The 19,634-nt window shown below is 44.0% G+C and overlaps 48 non-coding genes across 48 annotated transcripts; all 48 read left to right on the top strand.

Annotated features, from left to right (window-relative positions):
* The first annotated feature begins 174 nt into the window (after window positions 1-174).
* Trnad-guc lies at window positions 175-246 on the top strand. The gene has a single exon. It is a non-coding gene; the product is annotated as a tRNA-Asp (tRNA).
* Window positions 247-553: 307 nt separating this feature from the next.
* Trnad-guc lies at window positions 554-625 on the top strand. The gene has a single exon. It is a non-coding gene; the product is annotated as a tRNA-Asp (tRNA).
* Window positions 626-932: 307 nt separating this feature from the next.
* Trnad-guc lies at window positions 933-1,004 on the top strand. The gene has a single exon. It is a non-coding gene; the product is annotated as a tRNA-Asp (tRNA).
* A 307-nt stretch (window positions 1,005-1,311) lies between these two features.
* Trnad-guc lies at window positions 1,312-1,383 on the top strand. Its single transcript has one exon. It is a non-coding gene; the product is annotated as a tRNA-Asp (tRNA).
* A 307-nt stretch (window positions 1,384-1,690) lies between these two features.
* Trnad-guc lies at window positions 1,691-1,762 on the top strand. Its single transcript has one exon. It is a non-coding gene; the product is annotated as a tRNA-Asp (tRNA).
* A 307-nt stretch (window positions 1,763-2,069) lies between these two features.
* Window positions 2,070-2,141, top strand: Trnad-guc. The gene has a single exon. It is a non-coding gene; the product is annotated as a tRNA-Asp (tRNA).
* Window positions 2,142-2,448: 307 nt separating this feature from the next.
* Trnad-guc lies at window positions 2,449-2,520 on the top strand. Its single transcript has one exon. It is a non-coding gene; the product is annotated as a tRNA-Asp (tRNA).
* Window positions 2,521-3,206: 686 nt separating this feature from the next.
* On the top strand, window positions 3,207-3,278 carry Trnad-guc. Its single transcript has one exon. It is a non-coding gene; the product is annotated as a tRNA-Asp (tRNA).
* A 307-nt stretch (window positions 3,279-3,585) lies between these two features.
* Trnad-guc lies at window positions 3,586-3,657 on the top strand. Its single transcript has one exon. It is a non-coding gene; the product is annotated as a tRNA-Asp (tRNA).
* Window positions 3,658-4,343: 686 nt separating this feature from the next.
* On the top strand, window positions 4,344-4,415 carry Trnad-guc. The gene has a single exon. It is a non-coding gene; the product is annotated as a tRNA-Asp (tRNA).
* A 307-nt stretch (window positions 4,416-4,722) lies between these two features.
* On the top strand, window positions 4,723-4,794 carry Trnad-guc. The gene has a single exon. It is a non-coding gene; the product is annotated as a tRNA-Asp (tRNA).
* Window positions 4,795-5,479: 685 nt separating this feature from the next.
* Window positions 5,480-5,551, top strand: Trnad-guc. Its single transcript has one exon. It is a non-coding gene; the product is annotated as a tRNA-Asp (tRNA).
* A 307-nt stretch (window positions 5,552-5,858) lies between these two features.
* On the top strand, window positions 5,859-5,930 carry Trnad-guc. Its single transcript has one exon. It is a non-coding gene; the product is annotated as a tRNA-Asp (tRNA).
* A 307-nt stretch (window positions 5,931-6,237) lies between these two features.
* Trnad-guc lies at window positions 6,238-6,309 on the top strand. Its single transcript has one exon. It is a non-coding gene; the product is annotated as a tRNA-Asp (tRNA).
* Window positions 6,310-6,616: 307 nt separating this feature from the next.
* On the top strand, window positions 6,617-6,688 carry Trnad-guc. Its single transcript has one exon. It is a non-coding gene; the product is annotated as a tRNA-Asp (tRNA).
* A 307-nt stretch (window positions 6,689-6,995) lies between these two features.
* On the top strand, window positions 6,996-7,067 carry Trnad-guc. The gene has a single exon. It is a non-coding gene; the product is annotated as a tRNA-Asp (tRNA).
* A 307-nt stretch (window positions 7,068-7,374) lies between these two features.
* Trnad-guc lies at window positions 7,375-7,446 on the top strand. The gene has a single exon. It is a non-coding gene; the product is annotated as a tRNA-Asp (tRNA).
* A 307-nt stretch (window positions 7,447-7,753) lies between these two features.
* On the top strand, window positions 7,754-7,825 carry Trnad-guc. The gene has a single exon. It is a non-coding gene; the product is annotated as a tRNA-Asp (tRNA).
* A 307-nt stretch (window positions 7,826-8,132) lies between these two features.
* On the top strand, window positions 8,133-8,204 carry Trnad-guc. The gene has a single exon. It is a non-coding gene; the product is annotated as a tRNA-Asp (tRNA).
* Window positions 8,205-8,511: 307 nt separating this feature from the next.
* Window positions 8,512-8,583, top strand: Trnad-guc. The gene has a single exon. It is a non-coding gene; the product is annotated as a tRNA-Asp (tRNA).
* Window positions 8,584-8,890: 307 nt separating this feature from the next.
* Trnad-guc lies at window positions 8,891-8,962 on the top strand. The gene has a single exon. It is a non-coding gene; the product is annotated as a tRNA-Asp (tRNA).
* A 307-nt stretch (window positions 8,963-9,269) lies between these two features.
* Window positions 9,270-9,341, top strand: Trnad-guc. The gene has a single exon. It is a non-coding gene; the product is annotated as a tRNA-Asp (tRNA).
* Window positions 9,342-9,648: 307 nt separating this feature from the next.
* Window positions 9,649-9,720, top strand: Trnad-guc. The gene has a single exon. It is a non-coding gene; the product is annotated as a tRNA-Asp (tRNA).
* Window positions 9,721-10,027: 307 nt separating this feature from the next.
* Window positions 10,028-10,099, top strand: Trnad-guc. Its single transcript has one exon. It is a non-coding gene; the product is annotated as a tRNA-Asp (tRNA).
* A 307-nt stretch (window positions 10,100-10,406) lies between these two features.
* Trnad-guc lies at window positions 10,407-10,478 on the top strand. The gene has a single exon. It is a non-coding gene; the product is annotated as a tRNA-Asp (tRNA).
* A 307-nt stretch (window positions 10,479-10,785) lies between these two features.
* Window positions 10,786-10,857, top strand: Trnad-guc. Its single transcript has one exon. It is a non-coding gene; the product is annotated as a tRNA-Asp (tRNA).
* A 307-nt stretch (window positions 10,858-11,164) lies between these two features.
* Trnad-guc lies at window positions 11,165-11,236 on the top strand. Its single transcript has one exon. It is a non-coding gene; the product is annotated as a tRNA-Asp (tRNA).
* Window positions 11,237-11,543: 307 nt separating this feature from the next.
* On the top strand, window positions 11,544-11,615 carry Trnad-guc. The gene has a single exon. It is a non-coding gene; the product is annotated as a tRNA-Asp (tRNA).
* Window positions 11,616-11,922: 307 nt separating this feature from the next.
* Trnad-guc lies at window positions 11,923-11,994 on the top strand. Its single transcript has one exon. It is a non-coding gene; the product is annotated as a tRNA-Asp (tRNA).
* Window positions 11,995-12,301: 307 nt separating this feature from the next.
* Window positions 12,302-12,373, top strand: Trnad-guc. Its single transcript has one exon. It is a non-coding gene; the product is annotated as a tRNA-Asp (tRNA).
* A 307-nt stretch (window positions 12,374-12,680) lies between these two features.
* Window positions 12,681-12,752, top strand: Trnad-guc. The gene has a single exon. It is a non-coding gene; the product is annotated as a tRNA-Asp (tRNA).
* Window positions 12,753-13,059: 307 nt separating this feature from the next.
* On the top strand, window positions 13,060-13,131 carry Trnad-guc. Its single transcript has one exon. It is a non-coding gene; the product is annotated as a tRNA-Asp (tRNA).
* A 307-nt stretch (window positions 13,132-13,438) lies between these two features.
* Window positions 13,439-13,510, top strand: Trnad-guc. Its single transcript has one exon. It is a non-coding gene; the product is annotated as a tRNA-Asp (tRNA).
* Window positions 13,511-13,817: 307 nt separating this feature from the next.
* Trnad-guc lies at window positions 13,818-13,889 on the top strand. The gene has a single exon. It is a non-coding gene; the product is annotated as a tRNA-Asp (tRNA).
* A 307-nt stretch (window positions 13,890-14,196) lies between these two features.
* Window positions 14,197-14,268, top strand: Trnad-guc. The gene has a single exon. It is a non-coding gene; the product is annotated as a tRNA-Asp (tRNA).
* Window positions 14,269-14,575: 307 nt separating this feature from the next.
* On the top strand, window positions 14,576-14,647 carry Trnad-guc. The gene has a single exon. It is a non-coding gene; the product is annotated as a tRNA-Asp (tRNA).
* A 307-nt stretch (window positions 14,648-14,954) lies between these two features.
* Trnad-guc lies at window positions 14,955-15,026 on the top strand. Its single transcript has one exon. It is a non-coding gene; the product is annotated as a tRNA-Asp (tRNA).
* Window positions 15,027-15,333: 307 nt separating this feature from the next.
* Window positions 15,334-15,405, top strand: Trnad-guc. Its single transcript has one exon. It is a non-coding gene; the product is annotated as a tRNA-Asp (tRNA).
* A 307-nt stretch (window positions 15,406-15,712) lies between these two features.
* Window positions 15,713-15,784, top strand: Trnad-guc. The gene has a single exon. It is a non-coding gene; the product is annotated as a tRNA-Asp (tRNA).
* Window positions 15,785-16,091: 307 nt separating this feature from the next.
* On the top strand, window positions 16,092-16,163 carry Trnad-guc. Its single transcript has one exon. It is a non-coding gene; the product is annotated as a tRNA-Asp (tRNA).
* Window positions 16,164-16,470: 307 nt separating this feature from the next.
* Window positions 16,471-16,542, top strand: Trnad-guc. The gene has a single exon. It is a non-coding gene; the product is annotated as a tRNA-Asp (tRNA).
* A 307-nt stretch (window positions 16,543-16,849) lies between these two features.
* On the top strand, window positions 16,850-16,921 carry Trnad-guc. Its single transcript has one exon. It is a non-coding gene; the product is annotated as a tRNA-Asp (tRNA).
* Window positions 16,922-17,228: 307 nt separating this feature from the next.
* On the top strand, window positions 17,229-17,300 carry Trnad-guc. The gene has a single exon. It is a non-coding gene; the product is annotated as a tRNA-Asp (tRNA).
* A 307-nt stretch (window positions 17,301-17,607) lies between these two features.
* On the top strand, window positions 17,608-17,679 carry Trnad-guc. The gene has a single exon. It is a non-coding gene; the product is annotated as a tRNA-Asp (tRNA).
* A 308-nt stretch (window positions 17,680-17,987) lies between these two features.
* On the top strand, window positions 17,988-18,059 carry Trnad-guc. The gene has a single exon. It is a non-coding gene; the product is annotated as a tRNA-Asp (tRNA).
* Window positions 18,060-18,751: 692 nt separating this feature from the next.
* Trnad-guc lies at window positions 18,752-18,823 on the top strand. Its single transcript has one exon. It is a non-coding gene; the product is annotated as a tRNA-Asp (tRNA).
* A 307-nt stretch (window positions 18,824-19,130) lies between these two features.
* Trnad-guc lies at window positions 19,131-19,202 on the top strand. The gene has a single exon. It is a non-coding gene; the product is annotated as a tRNA-Asp (tRNA).
* Window positions 19,203-19,509: 307 nt separating this feature from the next.
* Window positions 19,510-19,581, top strand: Trnad-guc. The gene has a single exon. It is a non-coding gene; the product is annotated as a tRNA-Asp (tRNA).
* Window positions 19,582-19,634: the final 53 nt, after the last annotated feature.

The raw sequence follows: 19,634 nt of genomic DNA, 5'->3' as shown, positions 1-19,634 counted from the left end.
GATTATGGAAATGTTAACAGTTAGGATGAAACAGTGGCAGCTCTGTGTCGCTCATAGATAAATTCACACCCAATAGAAATGATTATAAGCGTGTGCACGTCTTAACTTGGATGAGAGCTAGCTGCATGCCTTGCTCTCTACAGCTTACTATTTTTGTCTGTGCCTTTCAGCCAATCCTCGGTAGTATAGTGGTCAGTATCCCCGCCTGTCACGCGGGAGACCCGGGTTCAATTCCCGGCCGGGGAGAACATCTTTTTAAGCTTAGATTTTTCAAGAACTATCCATCTGCCCCTTTCTTCAGATTGTTGTTCGTCAATGACACCAATGCCTGCTTTTATAATGGTTTTCTTGGTAATGGTTTACTCTCCATTTCTGGTGGGATTATGGAAATGTTAACAGTTAGGATGAAACAGTGGCAGCTCTGTGTCGCTCATAGATAAATTCACACCCAATAGAAATGATTATAAGCGTGTGCACGTCTTAACTTGGATGAGAGCTAGCTGCATGCCTTGCTCTCTACAGCTTACTATTTTTGTCTGTGCCTTTCAGCCAATCCTCGGTAGTATAGTGGTCAGTATCCCCGCCTGTCACGCGGGAGACCCGGGTTCAATTCCCGGCCGGGGAGAACATCTTTTTAAGCTTAGATTTTTCAAGAACTATCCATCTGCCCCTTTCTTCAGATTGTTGTTCGTCAATGACACCAATGCCTGCTTTTATAATGGTTTTCTTGGTAATGGTTTACTCTCCATTTCTGGTGGGATTATGGAAATGTTAACAGTTAGGATGAAACAGTGGCAGCTCTGTGTCGCTCATAGATAAATTCACACCCAATAGAAATGATTATAAGCGTGTGCATGTCTTAACTTGGATGAGAGCTAGCTGCATGCCTTGCTCTCTACAGCTTACTATTTTTGTCTGTGCCTTTCAGCCAATCCTCGGTAGTATAGTGGTCAGTATCCCCGCCTGTCACGCGGGAGACCCGGGTTCAATTCCCGGCCGGGGAGAACATCTTTTTAAGCTTAGATTTTTCAAGAACTATCCATCTGCCCCTTTCTTCAGATTGTTGTTCGTCAATGACACCAATGCCTGCTTTTATAATGGTTTTCTTGGTAATGGTTTACTCTCCATTTCTGGTGGGATTATGGAAATGTTAACAGTTAGGATGAAACAGTGGCAGCTCTGTGTCGCTCATAGATAAATTCACACCCAATAGAAATGATTATAAGCGTGTGCATGTCTTAACTTGGATGAGAGCTAGCTGCATGCCTTGCTCTCTACAGCTTACTATTTTTGTCTGTGCCTTTCAGCCAATCCTCGGTAGTATAGTGGTCAGTATCCCCGCCTGTCACGCGGGAGACCCGGGTTCAATTCCCGGCCGGGGAGAACATCTTTTTAAGCTTAGATTTTTCAAGAACTATCCATCTGCCCCTTTCTTCAGATTGTTGTTCGTCAATGACACCAATGCCTGCTTTTATAATGGTTTTCTTGGTAATGGTTTACTCTCCATTTCTGGTGGGATTATGGAAATGTTAACAGTTAGGATGAAACAGTGGCAGCTCTGTGTCGCTCATAGATAAATTCACACCCAATAGAAATGATTATAAGCGTGTGCACGTCTTAACTTGGATGAGAGCTAGCTGCATGCCTTGCTCTCTACAGCTTACTATTTTTGTCTGTGCCTTTCAGCCAATCCTCGGTAGTATAGTGGTCAGTATCCCCGCCTGTCACGCGGGAGACCCGGGTTCAATTCCCGGCCGGGGAGAACATCTTTTTAAGCTTAGATTTTTCAAGAACTATCCATCTGCCCCTTTCTTCAGATTGTTGTTCGTCAATGACACCAATGCCTGCTTTTATAATGGTTTTCTTGGTAATGGTTTACTCTCCATTTCTGGTGGGATTATGGAAATGTTAACAGTTAGGATGAAACAGTGGCAGCTCTGTGTCGCTCATAGATAAATTCACACCCAATAGAAATGATTATAAGCGTGTGCACGTCTTAACTTGGATGAGAGCTAGCTGCATGCCTTGCTCTCTACAGCTTACTATTTTTGTCTGTGCCTTTCAGCCAATCCTCGGTAGTATAGTGGTCAGTATCCCCGCCTGTCACGCGGGAGACCCGGGTTCAATTCCCGGCCGGGGAGAACATCTTTTTAAGCTTAGATTTTTCAAGAACTATCCATCTGCCCCTTTCTTCAGATTGTTGTTCGTCAATGACACCAATGCCTGCTTTTATAATGGTTTTCTTGGTAATGGTTTACTCTCCATTTCTGGTGGGATTATGGAAATGTTAACAGTTAGGATGAAACAGTGGCAGCTCTGTGTCGCTCATAGATAAATTCACACCCAATAGAAATGATTATAAGCGTGTGCACGTCTTAACTTGGATGAGAGCTAGCTGCATGCCTTGCTCTCTACAGCTTACTATTTTTGTCTGTGCCTTTCAGCCAATCCTCGGTAGTATAGTGGTCAGTATCCCCGCCTGTCACGCGGGAGACCCGGGTTCAATTCCCGGCCGGGGAGAACATCTTTTTAAGCTTAGATTTTTCAAGAACTATCCATCTGCCCCTTTCTTCAGATTGTTGTTCGTCAATGACACCAATGCCTGCTTTTATAATGGTTTTCTTGGTAATGGTTTACTCTCCATTTCTGGTGGGATTATGGAAATGTTAACAGTTAGGATGAAACAGTGGCAGCTCTGTGTCGCTCATAGATAAATTCACACCCAATAGAAATGATTATAAGCGTGTGCATGTCTTAACTTGGATGAGAGCTAGCTGCATGCCTTGCTCTCTACAGCTTACTATTTTTGTCTGTGCCTTTCAGCCAATCCTCGGTAGTATAGTGGTCAGTATCCCCGCCTGTCACGCGGGACACCCGGGTTCAATTCCCGGCCGGGGTGAACATCTTTTTAAGCTTAGATTTTTCAAGAACTATCCATCTGCCCCTTTCTTCAGATTGTTGTTCGTCAATGACACCAATGCCTGCTTTTATAATGGTTTTCTTGGTAATGGTTTACTCTCCATTTCTGGTGGGATTATGGAAATGTTAACAGTTAGGATGAAACAGTGGCAGCTCTGTGTCGCTCATAGATAAATTCACACCCAATAGAAATGATTATAAGCGTGTGCATGTCTTAACTTGGATGAGAGCTAGCTGCATGCCTTGCTCTCTACAGCTTACTATTTTTGTCTGTGCCTTTCAGCCAATCCTCGGTAGTATAGTGGTCAGTATCCCCGCCTGTCACGCGGGAGACCCGGGTTCAATTCCCGGCCGGGGAGAACATCTTTTTAAGCTTAGATTTTTCAAGAACTATCCATCTGCCCCTTTCTTCAGATTGTTGTTCGTCAATGACACCAATGCCTGCTTTTATAATGGTTTTCTTGGTAATGGTTTACTCTCCATTTCTGGTGGGATTATGGAAATGTTAACAGTTAGGATGAAACAGTGGCAGCTCTGTGTCGCTCATAGATAAATTCACACCCAATAGAAATGATTATAAGCGTGTGCACGTCTTAACTTGGATGAGAGCTAGCTGCATGCCTTGCTCTCTACAGCTTACTATTTTTGTCTGTGCCTTTCAGCCAATCCTCGGTAGTATAGTGGTCAGTATCCCCGCCTGTCACGCGGGAGACCCGGGTTCAATTCCCGGCCGGGGAGAACATCTTTTTAAGCTTAGATTTTTCAAGAACTATCCATCTGCCCCTTTCTTCAGATTGTTGTTCGTCAATGACACCAATGCCTGCTTTTATAATGGTTTTCTTGGTAATGGTTTACTCTCCATTTCTGGTGGGATTATGGAAATGTTAACAGTTAGGATGAAACAGTGGCAGCTCTGTGTCGCTCATAGATAAATTCACACCCAATAGAAATGATTATAAGCGTGTGCATGTCTTAACTTGGATGAGAGCTAGCTGCATGCCTTGCTCTCTACAGCTTACTATTTTTGTCTGTGCCTTTCAGCCAATCCTCGGTAGTATAGTGGTCAGTATCCCCGCCTGTCACGCGGGACACCCGGGTTCAATTCCCGGCCGGGGTGAACATCTTTTTAAGCTTAGATTTTTCAAGAACTATCCATCTGCCCCTTTCTTCAGATTGTTGTTCGTCAATGACACCAATGCCTGCTTTTATAATGGTTTTCTTGGTAATGGTTTACTCTCCATTTCTGGTGGGATTATGGAAATGTTAACAGTTAGGATGAAACAGTGGCAGCTCTGTGTCGCTCATAGATAAATTCACACCCAATAGAAATGATTATAAGCGTGTGCATGTCTTAACTTGGATGAGAGCTAGCTGCATGCCTTGCTCTCTACAGCTTACTATTTTTGTCTGTGCCTTTCAGCCAATCCTCGGTAGTATAGTGGTCAGTATCCCCGCCTGTCACGCGGGAGACCCGGGTTCAATTCCCGGCCGGGGAGAACATCTTTTTAAGCTTAGATTTTTCAAGAACTATCCATCTGCCCCTTTCTTCAGATTGTTGTTCGTCAATGACACCAATGCCTGCTTTTATAATGGTTTTCTTGGTAATGGTTTACTCTCCATTTCTGGTGGGATTATGGAAATGTTAACAGTTAGGATGAAACAGTGGCAGCTCTGTGTCGCTCATAGATAAATTCACACCCAATAGAAATGATTATAAGCGTGTGCACGTCTTAACTTGGATGAGAGCTAGCTGCATGCCTTGCTCTCTACAGCTTACTATTTTTGTCTGTGCCTTTCAGCCAATCCTCGGTAGTATAGTGGTCAGTATCCCCGCCTGTCACGCGGGAGACCCGGGTTCAATTCCCGGCCGGGGAGAACATCTTTTTAAGCTTAGATTTTTCAAGAACTATCCATCTGCCCCTTTCTTCAGATTGTTGTTCGTCAATGACACCAATGCCTGCTTTTATAATGGTTTTCTTGGTAATGGTTTACTCTCCATTTCTGGTGGGATTATGGAAATGTTAACAGTTAGGATGAAACAGTGGCAGCTCTGTGTCGCTCATAGATAAATTCACACCCAATAGAAATGATTATAAGCGTGTGCACGTCTTAACTTGGATGAGAGCTAGCTGCATGCCTTGCTCTCTACAGCTTACTATTTTTGTCTGTGCCTTTCAGCCAATCACGGTAGTATAGTGGTCAGTATCCCCGCCTGTCACGCGGGAGACCCGGGTTCAATTCCCGGCCGGGGAGAACATCTTTTTAAGCTTAGATTTTTCAAGAACTATCCATCTGCCCCTTTCTTCAGATTGTTGTTCGTCAATGACACCAATGCCTGCTTTTATAATGGTTTTCTTGGTAATGGTTTACTCTCCATTTCTGGTGGGATTATGGAAATGTTAACAGTTAGGATGAAACAGTGGCAGCTCTGTGTCGCTCATAGATAAATTCACACCCAATAGAAATGATTATAAGCGTGTGCATGTCTTAACTTGGATGAGAGCTAGCTGCATGCCTTGCTCTCTACAGCTTACTATTTTTGTCTGTGCCTTTCAGCCAATCCTCGGTAGTATAGTGGTCAGTATCCCCGCCTGTCACGCGGGAGACCCGGGTTCAATTCCCGGCCGGGGAGAACATCTTTTTAAGCTTAGTTTTTTCAAGAACTATCCATCTGCCCCTTTCTTCAGATTGTTGTTCGTCAATGACACCAATGCCTGCTTTTATAATGGTTTTCTTGGTAATGGTTTACTCTCCACTTCTGGTGGGATTATGGAAATGTTAACAGTTAGGATGAAACAGTGGCAGCTCTGTGTCGCTCATAGATAAATTCACACCCAATAGAAATGATTATAAGCGTGTGCATGTCTTAACTTGGATGAGAGCTAGCTGCATGCCTTGCTCTCTACAGCTTACTATTTTTGTCTGTGCCTTTCAGCCAATCCTCGGTAGTATAGTGGTCAGTATCCCCGCCTGTCACGCGGGAGACCCGGGTTCAATTCCCGGCCGGGGAGAACATCTTTTTAAGCTTAGATTTTTCAAGAACTATCCATCTGCCCCTTTCTTCAGATTGTTGTTCGTCAATGACACCAATGCCTGCTTTTATAATGGTTTTCTTGGTAATGGTTTACTCTCCATTTCTGGTGGGATTATGGAAATGTTAACAGTTAGGATGAAACAGTGGCAGCTCTGTGTCGCTCATAGATAAATTCACACCCAATAGAAATGATTATAAGCGTGTGCACGTCTTAACTTGGATGAGAGCTAGCTGCATGCCTTGCTCTCTACAGCTTACTATTTTTGTCTGTGCCTTTCAGCCAATCCTCGGTAGTATAGTGGTCAGTATCCCCGCCTGTCACGCGGGAGACCCGGGTTCAATTCCCGGCCGGGGAGAACATCTTTTTAAGCTTAGATTTTTCAAGAACTATCCATCTGCCCCTTTCTTCAGATTGTTGTTCGTCAATGACACCAATGCCTGCTTTTATAATGGTTTTCTTGGTAATGGTTTACTCTCCACTTCTGGTGGGATTATGGAAATGTTAACAGTTAGGATGAAACAGTGGCAGCTCTGTGTCGCTCATAGATAAATTCACACCCAATAGAAATGATTATAAGCGTGTGCATGTCTTAACTTGGATGAGAGCTAGCTGCATGCCTTGCTCTCTACAGCTTACTATTTTTGTCTGTGCCTTTCAGCCAATCCTCGGTAGTATAGTGGTCAGTATCCCCGCCTGTCACGCGGGAGACCCGGGTTCAATTCCCGGCCGGGGAGAACATCTTTTTAAGCTTAGATTTTTCAAGAACTATCCATCTGCCCCTTTCTTCAGATTGTTGTTCGTCAATGACACCAATGCCTGCTTTTATAATGGTTTTCTTGGTAATGGTTTACTCTCCATTTCTGGTGGGATTATGGAAATGTTAACAGTTAGGATGAAACAGTGGCAGCTCTGTGTCGCTCATAGATAAATTCACACCCAATAGAAATGATTATAAGCGTGTGCACGTCTTAACTTGGATGAGAGCTAGCTGCATGCCTTGCTCTCTACAGCTTACTATTTTTGTCTGTGCCTTTCAGCCAATCCTCGGTAGTATAGTGGTCAGTATCCCCGCCTGTCACGCGGGAGACCCGGGTTCAATTCCCGGCCGGGGAGAACATCTTTTTAAGCTTAGATTTTTCAAGAACTATCCATCTGCCCCTTTCTTCAGATTGTTGTTCGTCAATGACACCAATGCCTGCTTTTATAATGGTTTTCTTGGTAATGGTTTACTCTCCATTTCTGGTGGGATTATGGAAATGTTAACAGTTAGGATGAAACAGTGGCAGCTCTGTGTCGCTCATAGATAAATTCACACCCAATAGAAATGATTATAAGCGTGTGCATGTCTTAACTTGGATGAGAGCTAGCTGCATGCCTTGCTCTCTACAGCTTACTATTTTTGTCTGTGCCTTTCAGCCAATCCTCGGTAGTATAGTGGTCAGTATCCCCGCCTGTCACGCGGGAGACCCGGGTTCAATTCCCGGCCGGGGAGAACATCTTTTTAAGCTTAGATTTTTCAAGAACTATCCATCTGCCCCTTTCTTCAGATTGTTGTTCGTCAATGACACCAATGCCTGCTTTTATAATGGTTTTCTTGGTAATGGTTTACTCTCCATTTCTGGTGGGATTATGGAAATGTTAACAGTTAGGATGAAACAGTGGCAGCTCTGTGTCGCTCATAGATAAATTCACACCCAATAGAAATGATTATAAGCGTGTGCACGTCTTAACTTGGATGAGAGCTAGCTGCATGTCTTGCTCTCTACAGCTTACTATTTTTGTCTGTGCCTTTCAGCCAATCCTCGGTAGTATAGTGGTCAGTATCCCCGCCTGTCACGCGGGAGACCCGGGTTCAATTCCCGGCCGGGGAGAACATCTTTTTAAGCTTAGATTTTTCAAGAACTATCCATCTGCCCCTTTCTTCAGATTGTTGTTCGTCAATGACACCAATGCCTGCTTTTATAATGGTTTTCTTGGTAATGGTTTACTCTCCATTTCTGGTGGGATTATGGAAATGTTAACAGTTAGGATGAAACAGTGGCAGCTCTGTGTCGCTCATAGATAAATTCACACCCAATAGAAATGATTATAAGCGTGTGCATGTCTTAACTTGGATGAGAGCTAGCTGCATGCCTTGCTCTCTACAGCTTACTATTTTTGTCTGTGCCTTTCAGCCAATCCTCGGTAGTATAGTGGTCAGTATCCCCGCCTGTCACGCGGGAGACCCGGGTTCAATTCCCGGCCGGGGAGAACATCTTTTTAAGCTTAGTTTTTTCAAGAACTATCCATCTGCCCCTTTCTTCAGATTGTTGTTCGTCAATGACACCAATGCCTGCTTTTATAATGGTTTTCTTGGTAATGGTTTACTCTCCATTTCTGGTGGGATTATGGAAATGTTAACAGTTAGGATGAAACAGTGGCAGCTCTGTGTCGCTCATAGATAAATTCACACCCAATAGAAATGATTATAAGCGTGTGCATGTCTTAACTTGGATGAGAGCTAGCTGCATGCCTTGCTCTCTACAGCTTACTATTTTTGTCTGTGCCTTTCAGCCAATCCTCGGTAGTATAGTGGTCAGTATCCCCGCCTGTCACGCGGGAGACCCGGGTTCAATTCCCGGCCGGGGAGAACATCTTTTTAAGCTTAGATTTTTCAAGAACTATCCATCTGCCCCTTTCTTCAGATTGTTGTTCGTCAATGACACCAATGCCTGCTTTTATAATGGTTTTCTTGGTAATGGTTTACTCTCCATTTCTGGTGGGATTATGGAAATGTTAACAGTTAGGATGAAACAGTGGCAGCTCTGTGTCGCTCATAGATAAATTCACACCCAATAGAAATGATTATAAGCGTGTGCACGTCTTAACTTGGATGAGAGCTAGCTGCATGCCTTGCTCTCTACAGCTTACTATTTTTGTCTGTGCCTTTCAGCCAATCCTCGGTAGTATAGTGGTCAGTATCCCCGCCTGTCACGCGGGAGACCCGGGTTCAATTCCCGGCCGGGGAGAACATCTTTTTAAGCTTAGATTTTTCAAGAACTATCCATCTGCCCCTTTCTTCAGATTGTTGTTCGTCAATGACACCAATGCCTGCTTTTATAATGGTTTTCTTGGTAATGGTTTACTCTCCATTTCTGGTGGGATTATGGAAATGTTAACAGTTAGGATGAAACAGTGGCAGCTCTGTGTCGCTCATAGATAAATTCACACCCAATAGAAATGATTATAAGCGTGTGCATGTCTTAACTTGGATGAGAGCTAGCTGCATGCCTTGCTCTCTACAGCTTACTATTTTTGTCTGTGCCTTTCAGCCAATCCTCGGTAGTATAGTGGTCAGTATCCCCGCCTGTCACGCGGGAGACCCGGGTTCAATTCCCGGCCGGGGAGAACATCTTTTTAAGCTTAGATTTTTCAAGAACTATCCATCTGCCCCTTTCTTCAGATTGTTGTTCGTCAATGACACCAATGCCTGCTTTTATAATGGTTTTCTTGGTAATGGTTTACTCTCCATTTCTGGTGGGATTATGGAAATGTTAACAGTTAGGATGAAACAGTGGCAGCTCTGTGTCGCTCATAGATAAATTCACACCCAATAGAAATGATTATAAGCGTGTGCACGTCTTAACTTGGATGAGAGCTAGCTGCATGTCTTGCTCTCTACAGCTTACTATTTTTGTCTGTGCCTTTCAGCCAATCCTCGGTAGTATAGTGGTCAGTATCCCCGCCTGTCACGCGGGAGACCCGGGTTCAATTCCCGGCCGGGGAGAACATCTTTTTAAGCTTAGATTTTTCAAGAACTATCCATCTGCCCCTTTCTTCAGATTGTTGTTCGTCAATGACACCAATGCCTGCTTTTATAATGGTTTTCTTGGTAATGGTTTACTCTCCATTTCTGGTGGGATTATGGAAATGTTAACAGTTAGGATGAAACAGTGGCAGCTCTGTGTCGCTCATAGATAAATTCACACCCAATAGAAATGATTATAAGCGTGTGCACGTCTTAACTTGGATGAGAGCTAGCTGCATGCCTTGCTCTCTACAGCTTACTATTTTTGTCTGTGCCTTTCAGCCAATCCTCGGTAGTATAGTGGTCAGTATCCCCGCCTGTCACGCGGGAGACCCGGGTTCAATTCCCGGCCGGGGAGAACATCTTTTTAAGCTTAGATTTTTCAAGAACTATCCATCTGCCCCTTTCTTCAGATTGTTGTTCGTCAATGACACCAATGCCTGCTTTTATAATGGTTTTCTTGGTAATGGTTTACTCTCCATTTCTGGTGGGATTATGGAAATGTTAACAGTTAGGATGAAACAGTGGCAGCTCTGTGTCGCTCATAGATAAATTCACACCCAATAGAAATGATTATAAGCGTGTGCACGTCTTAACTTGGATGAGAGCTAGCTGCATGCCTTGCTCTCTACAGCTTACTATTTTTGTCTGTGCCTTTCAGCCAATCCTCGGTAGTATAGTGGTCAGTATCCCCGCCTGTCACGCGGGAGACCCGGGTTCAATTCCCGGCCGGGGAGAACATCTTTTTAAGCTTAGATTTTTCAAGAACTATCCATCTGCCCCTTTCTTCAGATTGTTGTTCGTCAATGACACCAATGCCTGCTTTTATAATGGTTTTCTTGGTAATGGTTTACTCTCCATTTCTGGTGGGATTATGGAAATGTTAACAGTTAGGATGAAACAGTGGCAGCTCTGTGTCGCTCATAGATAAATTCACACCCAATAGAAATGATTATAAGCGTGTGCATGTCTTAACTTGGATGAGAGCTAGCTGCATGCCTTGCTCTCTACAGCTTACTATTTTTGTCTGTGCCTTTCAGCCAATCCTCGGTAGTATAGTGGTCAGTATCCCCGCCTGTCACGCGGGAGACCCGGGTTCAATTCCCGGCCGGGGAGAACATCTTTTTAAGCTTAGATTTTTCAAGAACTATCCATCTGCCCCTTTCTTCAGATTGTTGTTCGTCAATGACACCAATGCCTGCTTTTATAATGGTTTTCTTGGTAATGGTTTACTCTCCATTTCTGGTGGGATTATGGAAATGTTAACAGTTAGGATGAAACAGTGGCAGCTCTGTGTCGCTCATAGATAAATTCACACCCAATAGAAATGATTATAAGCGTGTGCACGTCTTAACTTGGATGAGAGCTAGCTGCATGCCTTGCTCTCTACAGCTTACTATTTTTGTCTGTGCCTTTCAGCCAATCCTCGGTAGTATAGTGGTCAGTATCCCCGCCTGTCACGCGGGAGACCCGGGTTCAATTCCCGGCCGGGGAGAACATCTTTTTAAGCTTAGATTTTTCAAGAACTATCCATCTGCCCCTTTCTTCAGATTGTTGTTCGTCAATGACACCAATGCCTGCTTTTATAATGGTTTTCTTGGTAATGGTTTACTCTCCATTTCTGGTGGGATTATGGAAATGTTAACAGTTAGGATGAAACAGTGGCAGCTCTGTGTCGCTCATAGATAAATTCACACCCAATAGAAATGATTATAAGCGTGTGCATGTCTTAACTTGGATGAGAGCTAGCTGCATGCCTTGCTCTCTACAGCTTACTATTTTTGTCTGTGCCTTTCAGCCAATCCTCGGTAGTATAGTGGTCAGTATCCCCGCCTGTCACGCGGGAGACCCGGGTTCAATTCCCGGCCGGGGAGAACATCTTTTTAAGCTTAGATTTTTCAAGAACTATCCATCTGCCCCTTTCTTCAGATTGTTGTTCGTCAATGACACCAATGCCTGCTTTTATAATGGTTTTCTTGGTAATGGTTTACTCTCCATTTCTGGTGGGATTATGGAAATGTTAACAGTTAGGATGAAACAGTGGCAGCTCTGTGTCGCTCATAGATAAATTCACACCCAATAGAAATGATTATAAGCGTGTGCACGTCTTAACTTGGATGAGAGCTAGCTGCATGTCTTGCTCTCTACAGCTTACTATTTTTGTCTGTGCCTTTCAGCCAATCCTCGGTAGTATAGTGGTCAGTATCCCCGCCTGTCACGCGGGAGACCCGGGTTCAATTCCCGGCCGGGGAGAACATCTTTTTAAGCTTAGATTTTTCAAGAACTATCCATCTGCCCCTTTCTTCAGATTGTTGTTCGTCAATGACACCAATGCCTGCTTTTATAATGGTTTTCTTGGTAATGGTTTACTCTCCATTTCTGGTGGGATTATGGAAATGTTAACAGTTAGGATGAAACAGTGGCAGCTCTGTGTCGCTCATAGATAAATTCACACCCAATAGAAATGATTATAAGCGTGTGCACGTCTTAACTTGGATGAGAGCTAGCTGCATGCCTTGCTCTCTACAGCTTACTATTTTTGTCTGTGCCTTTCAGCCAATCCTCGGTAGTATAGTGGTCAGTATCCCCGCCTGTCACGCGGGAGACCCGGGTTCAATTCCCGGCCGGGGAGAACATCTTTTTAAGCTTAGATTTTTCAAGAACTATCCATCTGCCCCTTTCTTCAGATTGTTGTTCGTCAATGACACCAATGCCTGCTTTTATAATGGTTTTCTTGGTAATGGTTTACTCTCCATTTCTGGTGGGATTATGGAAATGTTAACAGTTAGGATGAAACAGTGGCAGCTCTGTGTCGCTCATAGATAAATTCACACCCAATAGAAATGATTATAAGCGTGTGCACGTCTTAACTTGGATGAGAGCTAGCTGCATGCCTTGCTCTCTACAGCTTACTATTTTTGTCTGTGCCTTTCAGCCAATCCTCGGTAGTATAGTGGTCAGTATCCCCGCCTGTCACGCGGGAGACCCGGGTTCAATTCCCGGCCGGGGAGAACATCTTTTTAAGCTTAGATTTTTCAAGAACTATCCATCTGCCCCTTTCTTCAGATTGTTGTTCGTCAATGACACCAATGCCTGCTTTTATAATGGTTTTCTTGGTAATGGTTTACTCTCCATTTCTGGTGGGATTATGGAAATGTTAACAGTTAGGATGAAACAGTGGCAGCTCTGTGTCGCTCATAGATAAATTCACACCCAATAGAAATGATTATAAGCGTGTGCATGTCTTAACTTGGATGAGAGCTAGCTGCATGCCTTGCTCTCTACAGCTTACTATTTTTGTCTGTGCCTTTCAGCCAATCCTCGGTAGTATAGTGGTCAGTATCCCCGCCTGTCACGCGGGAGACCCGGGTTCAATTCCCGGCCGGGGAGAACATCTTTTTAAGCTTAGATTTTTCAAGAACTATCCATCTGCCCCTTTCTTCAGATTGTTGTTCGTCAATGACACCAATGCCTGCTTTTATAATGGTTTTCTTGGTAATGGTTTACTCTCCATTTCTGGTGGGATTATGGAAATGTTAACAGTTAGGATGAAACAGTGGCAGCTCTGTGTCGCTCATAGATAAATTCACACCCAATAGAAATGATTATAAGCGTGTGCATGTCTTAACTTGGATGAGAGCTAGCTGCATGCCTTGCTCTCTACAGCTTACTATTTTTGTCTGTGCCTTTCAGCCAATCCTCGGTAGTATAGTGGTCAGTATCCCCGCCTGTCACGCGGGAGACCCGGGTTCAATTCCCGGCCGGGGAGAACATCTTTTTAAGCTTAGATTTTTCAAGAACTATCCATCTGCCCCTTTCTTCAGATTGTTGTTCGTCAATGACACCAATGCCTGCTTTTATAATGGTTTTCTTGGTAATGGTTTACTCTCCATTTCTGGTGGGATTATGGAAATGTTAACAGTTAGGATGAAACAGTGGCAGCTCTGTGTCGCTCATAGATAAATTCACACCCAATAGAAATGATTATAAGCGTGTGCACGTCTTAACTTGGATGAGAGCTAGCTGCATGTCTTGCTCTCTACAGCTTACTATTTTTGTCTGTGCCTTTCAGCCAATCCTCGGTAGTATAGTGGTCAGTATCCCCGCCTGTCACGCGGGAGACCCGGGTTCAATTCCCGGCCGGGGAGAACATCTTTTTAAGCTTAGATTTTTCAAGAACTATCCATCTGCCCCTTTCTTCAGATTGTTGTTCGTCAATGACACCAATGCCTGCTTTTATAATGGTTTTCTTGGTAATGGTTTACTCTCCATTTCTGGTGGGATTATGGAAATGTTAACAGTTAGGATGAAACAGTGGCAGCTCTGTGTCGCTCATAGATAAATTCACACCCAATAGAAATGATTATAAGCGTGTGCACGTCTTAACTTGGATGAGAGCTAGCTGCATGCCTTGCTCTCTACAGCTTACTATTTTTGTCTGTGCCTTTCAGCCAATCCTCGGTAGTATAGTGGTCAGTATCCCCGCCTGTCACGCGGGAGACCCGGGTTCAATTCCCGGCCGGGGAGAACATCTTTTTAAGCTTAGATTTTTCAAGAACTATCCATCTGCCCCTTTCTTCAGATTGTTGTTCGTCAATGACACCAATGCCTGCTTTTATAATGGTTTTCTTGGTAATGGTTTACTCTCCATTTCTGGTGGGATTATGGAAATGTTAACAGTTAGGATGAAACAGTGGCAGGTCTGTGTCGCTCATAGATAAATTCACACCCAATAGAAATGATTATAAGCGTGTGCACGTCTTAACTTGGATGAGAGCTAGCTGCATGCCTTGCTCTCTACAGCTTACTATTTTTGTCTGTGCCTTTCAGCCAATCCTCGGTAGTATAGTGGTCAGTATCCCCGCCTGTCACGCGGGAGACCCGGGTTCAATTCCCGGCCGGGGAGAACATCTTTTTAAGCTTAGATTTTTCAAGAACTATCCATCTGCCCCTTTCTTCAGATTGTTGTTCGTCAATGACACCAATGCCTGCTTTTATAATGGTTTTCTTGGTAATGGTTTACTCTCCATTTCTGGTGGGATTATGGAAATGTTAACAGTTAGGATGAAACAGTGGCAGCTCTGTGTCGCTCATAGATAAATTCACACCCAATAGAAATGATTATAAGCGTGTGCACGTCTTATCTTGGATGAGAGCTAGCTGCATGCCTTGCTCTCTACAGCTTACTATTTTTGTCTGTGCCTTTCAGCCAATCCTCGGTAGTATAGTGGTCAGTATCCCCGCCTGTCACGCGGGAGACCCGGGTTCAATTCCCGGCCGGGGAGAACATCTTTTTAAGCTTAGATTTTTCAAGAACTATCCATCTGCCCCTTTCTTCAGATTGTTGTTCGTCAATGACACCAATGCCTGCTTTTATAATGGTTTTCTTGGTAATGGTTTACTCTCCATTTCTGGTGGGATTATGGAAATGTTAACAGTTAGGATGAAACAGTGGCAGCTCTGTGTCGCTCATAGATAAATTCACACCCAATAGAAATGATTATAAGCGTGTGCATGTCTTAACTTGGATGAGAGCTAGCTGCATGCCTTGCTCTCTACAGCTTACTATTTTTGTCTGTGCCTTTCAGCCAATCCTCGGTAGTATAGTGGTCAGTATCCCCGCCTGTCACGCGGGAGACCCGGGTTCAATTCCCGGCCGGGGAGAACATCTTTTTAAGCTTAGATTTTTCAAGAACTATCCATCTGCCCCTTTCTTCAGATTGTTGTTCGTCAATGACACCAATGCCTGCTTTTATAATGGTTTTCTTGGTAATGGTTTACTCTCCATTTCTGGTGGGATTATGGAAATGTTAACAGTTAGGATGAAACAGTGGCAGCTCTGTGTCGCTCATAGATAAATTCACACCCAATAGAAATGATTATAAGCGTGTGCACGTCTTAACTTGGATGAGAGCTAGCTGCATGCCTTGCTCTCTACAGCTTACTATTTTTGTCTGTGCCTTTCAGCCAATCCTCGGTAGTATAGTGGTCAGTATCCCCGCCTGTCACGCGGGAGACCCGGGTTCAATTCCCGGCCGGGGAGAACATCTTTTTAAGCTTAGATTTTTCAAGAACTATCCATCTGCCCCTTTCTTCAGATTGTTGTTCGTCAATGACACCAATGCCTGCTTTTATAATGGTTTTCTTGGTAATGGTTTACTCTCCATTTCTGGTGGGATTATGGAAATGTTAACAGTTAGGATGAAACAGTGGCAGCTCTGTGTCGCTCATAGATAAATTCACACCCAATAGAAATGATTATAAGCGTGTGCACGTCTTATCTTGGATGAGAGCTAGCTGCATGCCTTGCTCTCTACAGCTTACTATTTTTGTCTGTGCCTTTCAGCCAATCCTCGGTAGTATAGTGGTCAGTATCCCCGCCTGTCACGCGGGAGACCCGGGTTCAATTCCCGGCCGGGGAGAACATCTTTTTAAGCTTAGATTTTTCAAGAACTATCCATCTGCCCCTTTCTTCAGATTGTTGTTCGTCAATGACACCAATGCCTGCTTTTATAATGGTTTTCTTGGTAATGGTTTACTCTCCATTTCTGGTGGGATTATGGAAATGTTAACAGTTAGGATGAAACAGTGGCAGCTCTGTGTCGCTCATAGATAAATTCACACCCAATAGAAATGATTATAAGCGTGTGCATGTCTTAACTTGGATGAGAGCTAGCTGCATGCCTTGCTCTCTACAGCTTACTATTTTTGTCTGTGCCTTTCAGCCAATCCTCGGTAGTATAGTGGTCAGTATCCCCGCCTGTCACGCGGGAGACCCGGGTTCAATTCCCGGCCGGGGAGAACATCTTTTTAAGCTTAGATTTTTCAAGAACTATCCATCTGCCCCTTTCTTCAGATTGTTGTTCGTCAATGACACCAATGCCTGCTTTTATAATGGTTTTCTTGGTAATGGTTTACTCTCCATTTCTGGTGGGATTATGGAAATGTTAACAGTTAGGATGAAACAGTGGCAGCTCTGTGTCGCTCATAGATAAATTCACACCCAATAGAAATGATTATAAGCGTGTGCACGTCTTAACTTGGATGAGAGCTAGCTGCATGCCTTGCTCTCTACAGCTTACTATTTTTGTCTGTGCCTTTCAGCCAATCCTCGGTAGTATAGTGGTCAGTATCCCCGCCTGTCACGCGGGAGACCCGGGTTCAATTCCCGGCCGGGGAGAACATCTTTTTAAGCTTAGATTTTTCAAGAACTATCCATCTGCCCCTTTCTTCAGATTGTTGTTCGTCAATGACACCAATGCCTGCTTTTATAATGGTTTTCTTGGTAATGGTTTACTCTCCATTTCTGGTGGGATTATGGAAATGTTAACAGTTAGGATGAAACAGTGGCAGCTCTGTGTCGCTCATAGATAAATTCACACCCAATAGAAATGATTATAAGCGTGTGCACGTCTTAACTTGGATGAGAGCTAGCTGCATGCCTTGCTCTCTACAGCTTACTATTTTTGTCTGTGCCTTTCAGCCAATCCTCGGTAGTATAGTGGTCAGTATCCCCGCCTGTCACGCGGGAGACCCGGGTTCAATTCCCGGCCGGGGAGAACATCTTTTTAAGCTTAGATTTTTCAAGAACTATCCATCTGCCCCTTTCTTCAGATTGTTGTTCGTCAATGACACCAATGCCTGCTTTTATAATGGTTTTCTTGGTAATGGTTTACTCTCCATTTCTGGTGGGATTATGGAAATGTTAACAGTTAGGATGAAACAGTGGCAGCTCTGTGTCGCTCATAGATAAATTCACACCCAATAGAAATGATTATAAGCGTGTGCACGTCTTAACTTGGATGAGAGCTAGCTGCATGCCTTGCTCTCTACAGCTTACTATTTTTGTCTGTGCCTTTCAGCCAATCCTCGGTAGTATAGTGGTCAGTATCCCCGCCTGTCACGCGGGAGACCCGGGTTCAATTCCCGGCCGGGGAGAACATCTTTTTAAGCTTAGATTTTTCAAGAACTATCCATCTGCCCCTTTCTTCAGATTGTTGTTCGTCAATGACACCAATGCCTGCTTTTATAATGGTTTTCTTGGTAATGGTTTACTCTCCATTTCTGGTTTGGATTATGGAAATGTTAACAGTTAGGATGAAACAGTGGCAGCTCTGTGTCGCTCATAGATAAATTCACACCCAATAGAAATGATTATAAGCGTGTGCACGTCTTAACTTGGATGAGAGCTAGCTGCATGCCTTGCTCTCTACAGCTTACTATTTTTGTCTGTGCCTTTCAGCCAATCCTCGGTAGTATAGTGGTCAGTATCCCCGCCTGTCACGCGGGAGACCCGGGTTCAATTCCCGGCCGGGGAGAACATCTTTTTAAGCTTAGATTTTTCAAGAACTATCCATCTGCCCCTTTCTTCAGATTGTTGTTCGTCAATGACACCAATGCCTGCTTTTATAATGGTTTTCTTGGTAATGGTTTACTCTCCATTTCTGGTGGGATTATGGAAATGTTAACAGTTAGGATGAAACAGTGGCAGCTCTGTGTCGCTCATAGATAAATTCACACCCAATAGAAATGATTATAAGCGTGTGCACGTCTTAACTTGGATGAGAGCTAGCTGCATGCCTTGCTCTCTACAGCTTACTATTTTTGTCTGTGCCTTTCAGCCAATCCTCGGTAGTATAGTGGTCATGATCAGTATCCCCGCCTGTCACGCGGGAGACCCGGGTTCAATTCCCGGCCGGGGAGAACATCTTTTTAAGCTTAGATTTTTCAAGAACTATCCATCTGCCCCTTTCTTCAGATTGTTGTTCGTCAATGACACCAATGCCTGCTTTTATAATGGTTTTCTTGGTAATGGTTTACTCTCCATTTCTGGTGGGATTATGGAAATGTTAACAGTTAGGATGAAACAGTGGCAGCTCTGTGTCGCTCATAGATAAATTCACACCCAATAGAAATGATTATAAGCGTGTGCATGTCTTAACTTGGATGAGAGCTAGCTGCATGCCTTGCTCTCTACAGCTTACTATTTTTGTCTGTGCCTTTCAGCCAATCCTCGGTAGTATAGTGGTCAGTATGCCCGCCTGTCACGCGGGAGACCCGGGTTCAATTCCCGGCCGGGGAGAACATCTTTTTAAGCTTAGATTTTTCAAGAACTATCCATCTGCCCCTTTCTTCAGATTGTTGTTCGTCAATGACACCAATGCCTGCTTTTATAATGGTTTTCTTGGTAATGGTTTACTCTCCATTTCTGGTGGGATTATGGAAATGTTAACAGTTAGGATGAAACAGTGGCAGCTCTGTGTCGCTCATAGATAAATTCACACCCAATAGAAATGATTATAAGCGTGTGCATGTCTTAACTTGGATGAGAGCTAGCTGCATGCCTTGCTCTCTACAGCTTACTATTTTTGTCTGTGCCTTTCAGCCAATCCTCGGTAGTATAGTGGTCAGTATCCCCGCCTGTCACGCGGGAGACCCGGGTTCAATTCCCGGCCGGGGAGAACATCTTTTTAAGCTTAGATTTTTCAAGAACTATCCATCTGCCCCTTTCTTCAGATTGTTGTTCGTCAATGACACCAATGCCTGCTTTTATAATGGTTTTCTTGGTAATGGTTTACTCTCCATTTCTGGTGGGATTATGGAAATGTTAACAGTTAGGATGAAACAGTGGCAGCTCTGTGTCGCTCATAGATAAATTCACACCCAATAGAAATGATTATAAGCGTGTGCACGTCTTAACTTGGATGAGAGCTAGCTGCATGCCTTGCTCTCTACAGCTTACTATTTTTGTCTGTGCCTTTCAGCCAATCCTCGGTAGTATAGTGGTCAGTATCCCCGCCTGTCACGCGGGAGACCCGGGTTCAATTCCCGGCCGGGGAGAACATCTTTTTAAGCTTAGATTTTTCAAGAACTATCCATCTGCCCCTTTCTTC

The sequence above is a fragment of the Haliotis rufescens genome, unplaced genomic scaffold, assembly GCF_023055435.1.
Source record: "Haliotis rufescens isolate VD_foot unplaced genomic scaffold, xgHalRufe1.0.p SCAF_22, whole genome shotgun sequence".
In the NCBI taxonomy this organism is placed as follows: domain Eukaryota; kingdom Metazoa; phylum Mollusca; class Gastropoda; order Lepetellida; family Haliotidae; genus Haliotis; species Haliotis rufescens.
The sequence above is the reverse complement of the archived record's forward strand: the minus strand, read 5'-3'. Positions and strand labels throughout refer to the sequence as shown.